Here is a 12,243-nt window from a genome sequence, read left to right on the forward strand (position 1 = left end):
GTTTGCAAACACTCTTTTTGTGGAATTTGCAAGTGGAGATTTCAAGCGATTTCAGGCCAATCTTAGAAAGGGAAATATCTTTGTATAAAAACTAGACAGAATCTTTCTCAGAAACTACTTTGTGTTCTGTGCGTTCCACTCACAGAGTTTAACCTTTCTTTTCATAGAGCAGTTTGGAATCACTCTGTTTTTTAAGTCTGCAAGGGGATATTTAGACCTCTTTGACGCCTTCATTATAAACGGGATTTCTTCATATACAGCTAGACACATGAATTCTCAGTAACTTCTTTGTGTTGTGTGTATTCAACTCACAGAGTTGAACCTTTCTTTAGACAGAGCAGATTTGAAACACTCTTTTTGTGGATTTTACAAGTGGAGATTTCAAGCGATTTGAGGCCAATTGTAGTAAAGGAAATATCCTCGTTTAAAAACTAGACAGAATCATTCTCAGAAACTACTTTGTGATGTGTGTGTTCAACTCACAGAGTTTCACCTTTCTTTTCATAGAGCAGTTTGGAAACACTCTGTTTCTTAAGTTTGCAAGAGGATATTTGGACCACTTTGAGGCCTTCGTTGGAAACGGGATTTCTCAGTATAATGCTAGACAGATGAATTCCCAGTAAGTTCTTTGTGTTGTGTCTATTCAACTCACAGAGTTGAACCTTCCTTTAGACAGCGCAGTTTGCAAACACTCTTTTTGTGGAATTTGCAAGTGGAGATTTCAAGCGATTTGAGGCCAATTGTAGTAAAGGAAATATCCTCGTTTAAAACTAGACAGAATCATTCTCAGAAACTACTTTGTGATGTGTGTGTTCAACTCACAGAGTTTCACCTTTCTTTTCATAGAGCAGTTTGGAAGCACTCTGTTGGTTAAGTTTGCAAGAGGATATTTGGACCACTTTGAGGCCTTCGTTGGAAACGGGATTTCTCAGTATACAGCTAGACAGATGAATTCCCAGTAAGTTCTTTGTGTTGTGGCTATTCAACTCACAGAGCTGAACCTTCCTTTAGACAGAGAAGTTTGCAAACACTCTTTTTGTGGAATTTGCAAGTGGAGATTTCAAGCGATTTCAGGCCAAACTTAGAAAGGGAAATATCTTTGTATAAAAACTAGACAGAATCATTCTCAGAAACTACTCTGTGTTGTGTGCGTTCCACTCACAGAGTTTAACCTTTCTTTTCATAGAGCAGTTTGGAAACACTCTGTTTGTTAAGTCTGCAAGTGGATATTTAGACCTCTTTGACGCCTTCGTTGGAAACGGGATTTCTTCATATACAGCTAGACACATGAATGCTCAGTAACTTCTTTGTGTTGTGTGTATTCAACTCACAGAGTTGAACCTTTCTTTAGACAGAGCAGATTTGAAACACTCTTTTTGTGGATTTTACAAGTGGAGATTTCAAGCGATTTGAGGCCAATTGTAGTAAAGGAAATATCCTCGTTTAAAAACTAGACAGAATCATTCTCAGAAACTACTTTGTGATGTGTGCGTTCAACTCACAGAGTTTCACCTTTCTTTTCATAGAGCAGTTTGGAAACACTCTGTTTCTTAAGTTTGCAAGAGGATATTTGGACCACTTTGAGGCCTTCGTTGGAAACGGGATTTCTCAGTATAATGCTAGACAGATGAATTCCCAGTAAGTTCTTTGTGTTGTGTCTATTCAACTCACAGAGTTGAACCTTCCTTTAGACAGCGCAGTTTGCAAACACTCTTTTTGTGGAATTTGCAAGTGGAGATTTCAAGCGATTTCAGGCCAATCTTAGAAAGGGAAATATCTTTGTATAAAAACTAGACAGAATCTTTCTCAGAAACTACTTTGTGTTCTGTGCGTTCCACTCACAGAGTTTAACCTTTCTTTTCATAGAGCAGTTTGGAATCACTCTGTTTTTTAAGTCTGCAAGGGGATATTTAGACCTCTTTGACGCCTTCGTTGGAAACGGGATTTCTTCATATACAGCTAGACACATGAATTCTCAGTAACTTCTTTGTGTTGTGTGTATTCAACTCACAGAGTTGAACCTTTCTTTAGACAGAGCAGATTTGAAACACTCTTTTTGTGGATTTTACAAGTGGAGATTTCAAGCGATTTGAGGCCAATTGTAGTAAAGGAAATATCCTCGTTTAAAAACTAGACAGAATCATTCTCAGAAACTACTTTGTGATGTGTGCGTTCAACTCACAGAGTTTCACCTTTCTTTTCATAGAGCAGTTTGGAAACACTCTGTTTCTTAAGTTTGCAAGAGGATATTTGGACCACTTTGAGGCCTTCGTTGGAAACGGGATTTCTCAGTATAATGCTAGACAGATGAATTCCCAGTAAGTTCTTTGTGTTGTGTCTATTCAACTCACAGAGTTGAACCTTCCTTTAGACAGCGCAGTTTGCAAACACTCTTTTTGTGGAATTTGCAAGTGGAGATTTCAAGCGATTTCAGGCCAATCTTAGAAAGGGAAATATCTTTGTATAAAAACTAGACAGAATCTTTCTCAGAAACTATTCTGTGTTGTGTGCCTTCCACTCACAGAGTTTAACCTTTCTTTTCATAGAGCAGTTTGGAATCACTCTGTTTTTTAAGTCTGCAAGGGGATATTTAGACCTCTTTGACGCCTTCGTTGGAAACGGGATTTCTTCATATACAGCTAGACACATGAATTCTCAGTAACTTCTTTGTGTTGTGTGTATTCAACTCACAGAGTTGAACCTTTCTTTAGACAGAGCAGATTTGAAACACTCTTTTTGTGGATTTTACAAGTGGAGATTTCAAGCGATTTGAGGCCAATTGTAGTAAAGGAAATATCCTCGTTTAAAAACTAGACAGAATCATTCTCAGAAACTACTTTGTGATGTGTGCGTTCAACTCACAGAGTTTCACCTTTCCTTTCATAGAGCAGTTTGGAAACACTCTGTTTCTTAAGTTTGCAAGAGGATATTTGGACCACTTTGAGGCCTTCGTTGGAAACGGGATTTCTCAGTATAATGCTAGACAGATGAATTCCCAGTAAGTTCTTTGTGTTGTGTCTATTCAACTCACAGAGTTGAACCTTCCTTTAGACAGCGCAGTTTGCAAACATTCTTTTTGTGGAATTTGCAAGTGGAGATTTCAAGCGATTTCAGGCCAATCTTAGAAAGGGAAATATCTTTGTATAAAAACTAGACAGAATCTTTCTCAGAAACTACTTTGTGTTCTGTGCGTTCCACTCACAGAGTTTAACCTTTCTTTTCATAGAGCAGTTTGGAATCACTCTGTTTTTTAAGTCTGCAAGGGGATATTTAGACCTCTTTGACGCCTTCATTATAAACGGGATTTCTTCATATACAGCTAGACACATGAATTCTCAGTAACTTCTTTGTGTTGTGTGTATTCAACTCACAGAGTTGAACCTTTCTTTAGACAGAGCAGATTTGAAACACTCTTTTTGTGGATTTTACAAGTGGAGATTTCAAGCGATTTGAGGCCAATTGTAGTAAAGGAAATATCCTCGTTTAAAAACTAGACAGAATCATTCTCAGAAACTACTTTGTGATGTGTGTGTTCAACTCACAGAGTTTCACCTTTCTTTTCATAGAGCAGTTTGGAAACACTCTGTTTCTTAAGTTTGCAAGAGGATATTTGGACCACTTTGAGGCCTTCGTTGGAAACGGGATTTCTCAGTATAATGCTAGACAGATGAATTCCCAGTAAGTTCTTTGTGTTGTGTCTATTCAACTCACAGAGTTGAACCTTCCTTTAGACAGCGCAGTTTGCAAACACTCTTTTTGTGGAATTTGCAAGTGGAGATTTCAAGCGATTTGAGGCCAATTGTAGTAAAGGAAATATCCTCGTTTAAAACTAGACAGAATCATTCTCAGAAACTACTTTGTGATGTGTGTGTTCAACTCACAGAGTTTCACCTTTCTTTTCATAGAGCAGTTTGGAAGCACTCTGTTGGTTAAGTTTGCAAGAGGATATTTGGACCACTTTGAGGCCTTCGTTGGAAACGGGATTTCTCAGTATACAGCTAGACAGATGAATTCCCAGTAAGTTCTTTGTGTTGTGGCTATTCAACTCACAGAGCTGAACCTTCCTTTAGACAGAGAAGTTTGCAAACACTCTTTTTGTGGAATTTGCAAGTGGAGATTTCAAGCGATTTCAGGCCAAACTTAGAAAGGGAAATATCTTTGTATAAAAACTAGACAGAATCATTCTCAGAAACTACTCTGTGTTGTGTGCGTTCCACTCACAGAGTTTAACCTTTCTTTTCATAGAGCAGTTTGGAAACACTCTGTTTGTTAAGTCTGCATGTGGATATTTAGACCTCTTTGACGCCTTCGTTGGAAACGGGATTTCTTCATATACAGCTAGACACATGAATGCTCAGTAACTTCTTTGTGTTGTGTGTATTCAACTCACAGAGTTGAACCTTTCTTTAGACAGAGCAGATTTGAAACACTCTTTTTGTGGATTTTACAAGTGGAGATTTCAAGCGATTTGAGGCCAATTGTAGTAAAGGAAATATCCTCGTTTAAAAACTAGACAGAATCATTCTCAGAAACTACTTTGTGATGTGTGCGTTCAACTCACAGAGTTTCACCTTTCTTTTCATAGAGCAGTTTGGAAACACTCTGTTTCTTAAGTTTGCAAGAGGATATTTGGACCACTTTGAGGCCTTCGTTGGAAACGGGATTTCTCAGTATAATGCTAGACAGATGAATTCCCAGTAAGTTCTTTGTGTTGTGTCTATTCAACTCACAGAGTTGAACCTTCCTTTAGACAGCGCAGTTTGCAAACACTCTTTTTGTGGAATTTGCAAGTGGAGATTTCAAGCGATTTCAGGCCAATCTTAGAAAGGGAAATATCTTTGTATAAAAACTAGACAGAATCTTTCTCAGAAACTACTTTGTGTTCTGTGCGTTCCACTCACAGAGTTTAACCTTTCTTTTCATAGAGCAGTTTGGAATCACTCTGTTTTTTAAGTCTGCAAGGGGATATTTAGACCTCTTTGACGCCTTCGTTGGAAACGGGATTTCTTCATATACAGCTAGACACATGAATTCTCAGTAACTTCTTTGTGTTGTGTGTATTCAACTCACAGAGTTGAACCTTTCTTTAGACAGAGCAGATTTGAAACACTCTTTTTGTGGATTTTACAAGTGGAGATTTCAAGCGATTTGAGGCCAATTGTAGTAAAGGAAATATCCTCGTTTAAAAACTAGACAGAATCATTCTCAGAAACTACTTTGTGATGTGTGCGTTCAACTCACAGAGTTTCACCTTTCTTTTCATAGAGCAGTTTGGAAACACTCTGTTTCTTAAGTTTGCAAGAGGATATTTGGACCACTTTGAGGCCTTCGTTGGAAACGGGATTTCTCAGTATAATGCTAGACAGATGAATTCCCAGTAAGTTCTTTGTGTTGTGTCTATTCAACTCACAGAGTTGAACCTTCCTTTAGACAGAGCAGTTTGCAAACACTCTTTTTGTGGAATTTGCAAGTGGAGATTTCAAGCGATTTCAGGCCAATCTTAGAAAGGGAAATATCTTTGTATAAAAACTAGACAGAATCTTTCTCAGAAACTACTTTGTGTTCTGTGCGTTCCACTCACAGACTTTAACCTTTCTTTTCATAGAGCAGTTTGGAATCACTCTGTTTGTTAAGTCTGCAAGGGGATATTTAGACCTCTTTGACGCCTTCATTATAAACGGGATTTCTTCATATACAGCTAGACACATGAATTCTCAGTAACTTCTTTGTGTTGTGTGTATTCAACTCACAGAGTTGAACCTTTCTTTAGACAGAGCAGATTTGAAACACTCTTTTTGTGGATTTTACAAGTGGAGATTTCAAGCGATTTGAGGCCAATTGTAGTAAAGGAAATATCCTCGTTTAAAAACTAGACAGAATCATTCTCAGAAACTACTTTGTGATGTGTGTGTTCAACTCACAGAGTTTCACCTTTCTTTTCATAGAGCAGTTTGGAAACACTCTGTTGGTTAAGTTTGCAAGAGGATATTTGGACCACTTTGAGGCCTTCGTTGGAAACGGGATTTCTCAGTATAATGCTAGACAGATGAATTCCCAGTAAGTTCTTTGTGTTGTGTCTATTCAACTCACAGAGTTGAACCTTCCTTTAGACAGAGCAGTTTGCAAACACTCTTTTTGTGGAATTTGCAAGTGGAGATTTCAAGCGATTTCAGGCCAAACTTAGAAAGGGAAATATCTTTGTATAAAAACTAGACAGAATCATTCTCAGAAACTACTCTGTGTTGTGTGCGTTCCACTCACAGAGTTTAACCTTTCTTTTCATAGAGCAGTTTGGAAACACTCTCTTTGTTAAGTCTGCAAGGGGATATTTAGACCTCTTTGACGCCTTCGTTGGAAACGGGATTTCTTCTTATACAGCTAGACACATGAATCCTCAGTAACTTCTTTGTGTTGTGTGTATTCAACTCACAGAGTTGAACCTTTCTTTAGACAGAGCAGATTTGAAACACTCTTTTTGTGGATTTTACAAGTGGAGATTTCAAGCGATTTGAGGCCAATTGTAGTAAAGGAAATATCCTCGTTTAAAACTAGACAGAATCATTCTCAGAAACTACTTTGTGATGTGTGTGTTCAACTCACAGAGTTTCACCTTTCTTTTCATAGAGCAGTTTGGAAACACTCTGTTGGTTAAGTTTGCAAGAGGATATTTGGACCACTTTGAGGCCTTCGTTGGAAACGGGATTTCTCAGTATACAGCTAGACAGATGAATTCCCAGTAAGTTCTTTGTGTTGTGGCTATTCAACTCACAGAGCTGAACCTTCCTTTAGACAGAGCAGTTTGCAAACACTCTTTTTGTGGAATTTGCAAGTGGAGATTTCAAGCGATTTCAGGCCAAACTTACTAAGGGAAATATCTTTGTATAAAAACTAGACAGAATCATTCTCAGAAACTACTCTGTGTTGTGTGCGTTCCACTCACAGAGTTTAACCTTTCTTTTCATAGAGCAGTTTGGAAACACTCTGTTTGTTAAGTCTGCAAGTGGATATTTAGACCTCTTTGACGCCTTCGTTGGAAACGGGATTTCTTCATATACAGCTAGACACATGAATGCTCAGTAACTTCTTTGTGTTGTGTGTATTCAACTCACAGAGTTGAACCTTTCTTTAGACAGAGCAGATTTGAAACACTCTTTTTGTGGATTTTACAAGTGGAGATTTCAAGCGATTTGAGGCCAATTGTAGTAAAGGAAATATCCTCGTTTAAAAACTAGACAGAATCATTCTCAGAAACTACTTTGTGATGTGTGCGTTCAACTCACAGAGTTTCACCTTTCTTTTCATAGAGCAGTTTGGAAACACTCTGTTTCTTAAGTTTGCAAGAGGATATTTGGACCACTTTGAGGCCTTCGTTGGAAACGGGATTTCTCAGTATAATGCTAGACAGATGAATTCCCAGTAAGTTCTTTGTGTTGTGTCTATTCAACTCACAGAGTTGAACCTTCCTTTAGACAGCGCAGTTTGCAAACACTCTTTTTGTGGAATTTGCAAGTGGAGATTTCAAGCGATTTCAGGCCAATCTTAGAAAGGGAAATATCTTTGTATAAAAACTAGACAGAATCTTTCTCAGAAACTATTTTGTGTTCTGTGCGTTCCACTCACAGAGTTTAACCTTTCTTTTCATAGAGCAGTTTGGAATCACTCTGTTTTTTAAGTCTGCAAGGGGATATTTAGACCTCTTTGACGCCTTCGTTGGAAACGGGATTTCTTCATATACAGCTAGACACATGAATTCTCAGTAACTTCTTTGTGTTGTGTGTATTCAACTCACAGAGTTGAACCTTTCTTTAGACAGAGCAGATTTGAAACACTCTTTTTGTGGATTTTACAAGTGGAGATTTCAAGCGATTTGAGGCCAATTGTAGTAAAGGAAATATCCTCGTTTAAAAACTAGACAGAATCATTCTCAGAAACTACTTTGTGATGTGTGCGTTCAACTCACAGAGTTTCACCTTTCTTTTCATAGAGCAGTTTGGAAACACTCTGTTTCTTAAGTCAAGAGGATATTTGGACCACTTTGAGGCCTTCGTTGGAAACGGGATTTCTCAGTATAATGCTAGACAGATGAATTCCCAGTAAGTTCTTTGTGTTGTGTCTATTCAACTCACAGAGTTGAACCTTCCTTTAGACAGCGCAGTTTGCAAACACTCTTTTTGTGGAATTTGCAAGTGGAGATTTCAAGCTATTTCAGGCCAATCTTAGAAAGGGAAATATCTTTGTATAAAAACTAGACAGAATCTTTCTCAGAAACTACTTTGTGTTCTGTGCGTTCCACTCACAGAGTTTAACCTTTCTTTTCATAGAGCAGTTTGGAATCACTCTGTTTTTTAAGTCTGCAAGGGGATATTTAGACCTCTTTGACGCGTTCATTATAAACGGGATTTCTTCATATACAGCTAGACACATGAATTCTCAGTAACTTCTTTGTGTTGTGTGTATTCAACTCACAGAGTTGAACCTTTCTTTAGACAGAGCAGATTTGAAACACTCTTTTTGTGGATTTTACAAGTGGAGATTTCAAGCGATTTGAGGCCAATTGTAGTAAAGGAAATATCCTCGTTTAAAAACTAGACAGAATCATTCTCAGAAACTACTTTGTGATGTGTGTGTTCAACTCACAGAGTTTCACCTTTCTTTTCATAGAGCAGTTTGGAAACACTCTGTTTCTTAAGTTTGCAAGAGGATATTTGGACCACTTTGAGGCCTTCGTTGGAAACGGGATTTCTCAGTATACAGCTAGACAGATGAATTCCCAGTAAGTTCTTTGTGTTGTGTCTATTCAACTCACAGAGCTGAACCTTCCTTTAGACAGAGCAGTTTGCAAACACTCTTTTTGTGGAATTTGCAAGTGGAGATTTCAAGCGATTTCAGGCCAAACTTAGAAAGGGAAATATCTTTGTATAAAAACTAGACAGAATCATTCTCAGAAACTATTCTGTGTTGTGTGCGTTCCACTCACAGAGTTTAACCTTTCTTTTCATAGAGCAGTTTGGAAACACTCTGTTTGTTAAGTCTGCAAGGGGATATTTAGACCTCTTTGAAGCCTTCGTTGGAAACGGGATTTCTTCATATACAGCTAGACACATGAATCCTCAGTAACTTCTTTGTGTTGTGTGTATTCAACTCACAGAGTTGAACCTTTCTTTAGACAGAGCAGATTTGAAACACTCTTTTTGTGGATTTTACAAGTGGAGATTTCAAGCGATTTGAGGCCAATTGTAGTAAAGGAAATATCCTCGTTTAAAAACTAGACAGAATCATTCTCAGAAACTACTTTGTGATGTGTGCATTCAACTCACAGAGTTTCACCTTTCTTTTCATAGAGCAGTTTGGAAACACTCTGTTTCTTAAGTTTGCAAGAGGATATTTGGACCACTTTGAGGCCTTCGTTGGAAACGGGATTTCTCAGTATACAGCTAGACAGATGAATTCCCAGTAAGTTCTTTGTGTTGTGTCTATTCAACTCACAGAGTTGAACCTTCCTTTAGACAGCGCAGTTTGCAAACACTCTTTTTGTGGAATTTGCAAGTGGAGATTTCAAGCGATTTCAGGCCAATCTTAGAAAGGGAAATATCTTTGTATAAAAACTAGACAGAATCTTTCTCAGAAACTACTTTGTGTTCTGTGCGTTCCACTCACAGAGTTTAACCTTTCTTTTCATAGAGCAGTTTGGAATCACTCTGTTTTTTAAGTCTGCAAGGGGATATTTAGACCTCTTTGACGCCTTCATTATAAACGGGATTTCTTCATATACAGCTAGACACATGAATTCTCAGTAACTTCTTTGTGTTGTGTGTATTCAACTCACAGAGTTGAACCTTTCTTTAGACAGAGCAGATTTGAAACACTCTTTTTGTGGATTTTACAAGTGGAGATATCAAGCGATTTGAGGCCAATTGTAGTAAAGGAAATATCCTCGTTTAAAAACTAGACAGAATCATTCTCAGAAACTACTTTGTGATGTGTGTGTTCAACTCACAGAGTTTCACCTTTCTTTTCATAGAGCAGTTTGGAAACACTCTGTTTCTTAAGTTTGCAAGAGGATATTTGGACCACTTTGAGGCCTTCGTTGGAAACGGGATTTCTCAGTATACAGCTAGACAGATGAATTCCCAGTAAGTTCTTTGTGTTGTGTCTATTCAACTCACAGAGTTGAACCTTCCTTTAGACAGCACAGTTTGCAAACACTCTTTTTGTGGAATTTGCAAGTGGAGATTTCAAGCGATTTCAGGCCAATCTTAGAAAGGGAAATATCTTTGTATAAAAACTAGACAGAATCTTTCTCAGAAACTACTTTGTGTTCTGTGCGTTCCACTCACAGAGTTTAACCTTTCTTTTCATAGAGCAGTTTGGAATCACTCTGTTTGTTAAGTCTGCAAGGGGTATTTAGACCTCTTTGACGCCTTCATTATAAACGGGATTTCTTCATATACAGCTAGACACATGAATTCTCAGTAACTTCTTTGTGTTGTGTGTATTCAACTCACAGAGTTGAACCTTTCTTTAGACAGAGCAGATTTGAAACACTCTTTTTGTGGATTTTACAAGTGGAGATTTCAAGCGATTTGAGGCCAATTGTAGTAAAGGAAATATCCTCGTTTAAAAACTAGACAGAATCATTCTCAGAAACTACTTTGTGATGTGTGTGTTCAACTCACAGAGTTTCACCTTTCTTTTCATAGAGCAGTTTGGAAACACTCTGTTGGTTAAGTTTGCAAGAGGATATTTGGACCACTTTGAGGCCTTCGTTGGAAACGGGATTTTTCAGTATACAGCTAGACAGATGAATTCCCAGTAAGTTCTTTGTGTTGTGTCTATTCAACTCACAGAGCTGAACCTTCCTTTAGACAGAGCAGTTTGCAAACACTCTTTTTGTGGAATTTGCAAGTGGAGATTTCAAGCGATTTCAGGCCAAACTTAGAAAGGGAAATATCTTTGTATAAAAACTAGACAGAATCATTCTCAGAAACTACTCTGTGTTGTGTGTGTTCCACTCACAGAGTTTAACCTTTCTTTTCATAGAGCAGTTTGGAAACACTCTGTTTGTTAAGTCTGCAAGGGGATATTTAGACCTCTTTGACGCCTTCGTTGGAAACGGGATTTCTTCATATACAGCTAGACACATGAATCCTCAGTAACTTCTTTGTGTTGTGTGTATTCAACTCACAGAGTTGAACCTTTCTTTAGACAGAGCAGATTTGAAACACTCTTTTTGTGGATTTTACAAGTGGAGATTTCCAGCGATTTGAGGCCAATTGTAGTAAAGGAAATATCCTCGTTTAAAAACTAGACAGAATCATTCTCAGAAACTACTTTGTGATGTGTGCGTTCAACTCACACAGTTTCACCTTTCTTTTCATAGAGCAGTTTGGAAACACTCTGTTTCTTAAGTTTGCAAGAGGATATTTGGACCACTTTGAGGCCTTCGTTGGAAACGGGATTTCTCAGTATAATGCTAGACAGATGAATTCCCAGTAAGTTCTTTGTGTTGTGTCTATTCAACTCACAGAGTTGAACCTTCCTTTCGACAGCGCAGTTTGCAAACACTCTTTTTGTGGAATTTGCAAGTGGATATTTCAAGCGATTTCAGGCCAATCTTAGAAAGGGAAATATCTTTGTATAAAAACTAGACAGAATGTTTCTCAGAAACTACTTTGTGTTCTGTGGGTTCCACTCACAGACTTTAACCTTTCTTTTCATAGAGCAGTTTGGAATCACTCTGTTTTTTAAGTCTGCAAGGGGATATTTAGACCTCTTTGACGCCTTCATTATAAACGGGATTTCTTCATATACAGCTAGACACATGAATTCTCAGTAACTTCTTTGTGTTGTGTGTATTCAACTCACAGAGTTGAAACTTTCTTTAGACAGAGCAGATTTGAAACACTCTTTTTGTGGATTTTACAAGTGGAGATTTCAAGCGATTTGAGGCCAATTGTAGTAAAGGAAATATCCTGGTTTAAAAACTAGACAGAATCATTCTCAGAAACTACTTTGTGATGTGTGCGTTCAACTCACAGAGTTTCACCTTTCTTTTCATTGAGCAGTTTGGAAACACTCTGTTTCTTAAGTTTGCAAGAGGATATTTGGACCACTTTGAGGCCTTCGTTGGAAACGGGATTTCTCAGTATAATGCTAGACAGATGAATTCCCAGTAAGTTCTTTGTGTTGTGTCTATTCAACTCACAGAGTTGAACCTTCCTTTAGACAGAGCAGTTTGCAAAC

This window comes from Pan troglodytes, chromosome 21 (genome assembly GCF_028858775.2).
Source record: "Pan troglodytes isolate AG18354 chromosome 21, NHGRI_mPanTro3-v2.0_pri, whole genome shotgun sequence".
NCBI lineage: Eukaryota > Metazoa > Chordata > Mammalia > Primates > Hominidae > Pan > Pan troglodytes.